The sequence below is a fragment of the Corvus cornix genome, chromosome 5 (genome assembly GCF_000738735.6).
Source record: "Corvus cornix cornix isolate S_Up_H32 chromosome 5, ASM73873v5, whole genome shotgun sequence".
Taxonomy (NCBI): Eukaryota; Metazoa; Chordata; class Aves; order Passeriformes; family Corvidae; genus Corvus; species Corvus cornix.
In genome coordinates this window covers 54,295,785-54,299,655 of record NC_046335.1, presented here as the reverse complement: position 1 = coordinate 54,299,655, position 3,871 = coordinate 54,295,785, and positions in this window count along the sequence as shown.

Below are 3,871 nucleotides of genomic sequence, written 5' to 3'. Positions count from 1 at the left end.
AGCGTGGAGAAGCCTCAGATTCCTGTTCCACGGAAAACGACAGATGTCGACAGCAGAGCCTCTTGGGACCATGTCGCCGCCTTCTCACCATCTCCTTTCTTGGTTCCTAGAGGGGACAAGAGAGAAAGAACTCAGAGTCACACCTGGGCACCCCAGTGTGCCGGGTCTCAGGCAAGAACCTTGGGGAGATCATCTCCCATTCCCCTCCATCCTTTTTCACCACCCCACTTCACTGTGACTTACTAAAGCTCAACTCGTCAGCTCCTCTCTCTCGGCTCCACAGCCTCGGGGCCAGGAGCTGCTGCAGCTTCTAACGAACCTGACATCTCCGCCTGTGCCGCCTGGCTGCAGATTTCAGGACCTGCCACCAATCCCTTGTCATTCCAGGAAGGAAAGCTTTGATTGCTTGCTTTATGGCTCGCTGTAGAAGAATTCACCCCATTTATTTGCATTGCAGATGAGTAGCACATGACCTGGCGCTTTTACTTTTCCCCTGTCCTCACCATGAGTCAGTGCTGCCAGGTCTGGAGTCTGGGATCACCCTCTAATCCTGTTGCGTTGCCTGTGCCTCAGGGTTTACTGGCTCCTGGAAATAGACTTTCCACAAGCGACTGTACTCAGCAGGACACCAGCTCCGGCAGTGCTAGGTGGGCTTGGTGACTGGGCCATCATCAGAGGACACTTTGAGGATTACAGCCAGAAACGGTCAGAGTTCATGGCAGCAAACCCATCAGCTGCCCTTGCTCCATTGCAAATAAAGAGGATTCTTGGCCTCTCCAAACCACTGACAATGCTGGCTTAACCCTCAGATAGTTTTAGGTCCAAAGAACAGAGATATAAACCATAAAAACCCACCACCGTGACTTTTTTTGGTTTTTTTTAACATCGGTTTTGTTGAACCACCCTTAAAATAAATAAATAAATGAGTGACATGCTACAAATAATCATTAGGCTCTCATCATTCTTGCTGGGAGTGGCTTGGCCAGCAGAAATGGGCCACGCCAGTGACCTTTTAGCCACGTTTCCCAATTCTCATTTTCCTCCCTACCTGTTCATTCCAGCTAAAAGAGCTGCAGTATCTTTGTACAACCACCAGAATCTTGGCTGTAGTTGGAATTCATAAGCTCTACAGTACTATCATGGAGAAGGAACAGAACCGAGGTTCATAGAGAGAACCTTTTGGAGCTGATGGTCTGAGGTTCCTAATGCTCATTTCCAGACCTGCTAGCTAAGTTATGGAAGGCTGCTTCCTGAATGTGCAGTCAGCGCTTCTACATTACACTGCAGGTCCTCCTGCCTGCCACAGTGGCGCAGGTTTCCTGCCTGTTCCCTCTCCAGGGTATAGGATATAGAGTTAGCCAGGTTCCTTTCTGTCTGGGGATTAGCTTCTCTCTCCTATGGGGCAGGCCCCATACACAGATGTAATCAAAAAAAGGGAAGTTCCCTTTAATAGTAACAAATCATAGTAAATAACAAAGGGGGACAGCATTCTTTCCCAAAGCACTGGAACTCACAGGGCAGAGCAGTGTGGTGGAGGATCAGGGATGAGGAAGCAGAGCGTGAAGCTGGTAGGTGTGGATGGCAAATCATCCCTGTCATCTGTGCACCTGGGCTTTGCTGCTGTGCCAGGCAGTGAGGAGTCATCTGCACAACCATGGCGTGGGGAGCGTCACACACAAATGGCTTTTACAGTCTACAAGGAGTCATCCAGCCTTGGAGCTGGCTCCACATTTGCATGAGTATTGTATATCCTGGGTTACGTGCTAGCACAGTCTTCTAGAACAAGACTTGAGTTCGTTATAAATGGCAGAGCCTTATTTTACTTGTCAAGGCACAAGCTTAGATGAAACTAAGGCAGTTCTGAGTCAGCGTGAGCCTCTGCTGCCTACAGTCTTAATGAAAAATTAGGACACTTTCCAGTCTTTATATTCACAATTTTAGTCCCAGCAGTCCTGCACACTTTGAAGAAAAATTTCCCAGTAAAAGCAACACGTCTCTAATTTTCCCCTTCAGCAACTGTCCCTTCATTACACATTTTACTGCTCCTTGCCTGCCCACTGCTCCCTTCTTACCTAGAAAATGGCACAAGACAATATAAATAATTATACTGGCACATTTATATAAACATGCAATACACACCCCACTCCTCCTACGGCTGCTCTGTGCTGCTCACTCAGGTCCTGTCGGTCTCTGGGACAGCCATTCCTGGCAGCAACAAGTGCTGCAGGGTACGTTGACTGAATGTTTGCATTGCAGCCTGCCTGATTTATCTTCCCAGCAAAGGCCATTCCATATTCCACGTCCCCTCCCCAGACACAAAGCAAAGCAAATTTCAGATCCAAAGTGCTGATCTCACCTTGTTCCTCACCCGGTCCAGCCACATCACTGTGCTAGGAGAGCTCCAGGATCTCACACCTTGCACTGCTGCTGCAATAAGTTCCATTTAATCCCATTTAATCGCTACAGGAGGAGAATTTTGTGATGAAAACCCCACTATTCAATGTTTTCCTATTCCAATAGGCAACACTAGGGACTTCTAACTTAAAAAATAAAAGATCAGAGACACCCGGGACAACTGTACCATATACAATGTCTGTCTTCTACCTCAGCCAGGAGAAATGTACCTGCCCACCTATCTGAAGCTTGTGGGAACTGGGCAGGCTGCTAAGGAAAATGGATCTGTATTCAACAAAGCTTCCAGGAAAAGCCTAACACAGAGGCACAGGAAATCTGATACATTCAGGAAATCCCAGCAAGAACTACAGCAATTCTATCTATGAAGCCAGGCTGTGGTTCAGAGCCGGCCCTTCCATCAAGTCTTCTCTGTGCTCAGGGATCTGATAGGAGGCAGAAATGCTCTTCCACACAGAAAACCTTCCATCTTCTCTTTCATGGTTCTGGAAATCTAGAGAAGTTGGTCAGGGAAGTGAAAGAATACACTTAAGGATGGGGGCAAAGGGGTCACTAGAAGAAAGGGTGTGTTGCAAATCTCACATCAGCACCAACCAGTGGGAGGAAGCACAAGATAGGAATCAAGTCTGGGAGTCTCATAATCAACACATGACATGAGCCAGGACTGGAGATAAGGAGAGAGCAATCCAGAGGCAGTTTCGCTTTAAGTAAGTGCTTGCAGTTTAGCCACCTCTCCCCAAGGGTATCCCGTTCAGAGGTGGTCAGAACATTCCAGGAGAGCATTACCTGGATGGCCAGCTCCAGTGTTTGGGTTATCCTCCTGCTTACTATGCATTGCTGCCATTATCCAGGTAGCTGTCCTGAGATGCCAGCAGGACAAAGCCCTGCTTGTACTCCAGCTGCATGAGCTCATCCAGTGTTTTTATCCAAGGTTTACAGTCTAAACCAGGGGAGGTTTTCTCCAATTCAAAACGAAACGAATGCACCAGAGCTGAAGAACTGGAAGTTGGTCAAGCAAGTGCATTGCCTCTGCCAGAGCTCTGGGTGCTGTTGAAGATCCGGACACATCTGCACACTCCTATCTGGCATGGTAGTGGGGAGCTCAAAGTCCCTTCTTTACCCTGTGCCAAACAGTGCAGACTGAGGCACATGGAAGAAGGGAATTTGTCCTGCTTCAGGCTCACATTGGGTTACAGCCAGGTTCTCCCAGGCCAAACAATGCCTGTGGTGACGCACACCATGGCCAGCAAGGAAACAGCACGAGGACTTGCAAATTCTGCCAAACTGAGCATGCCAGAGGCAAGAAGCACAGAATCATTAAGGTTGGAAAAGACCTCTATGGTCATCAAGTCCAACCTTTGACCCATCACCACCTTGTCAACCAGATCAGAACGCTGAGTGCCACATCCAGTCCTTCCTTGAACATCTCCAAGGTGCTGACTCCACCACTGCCCTGGGC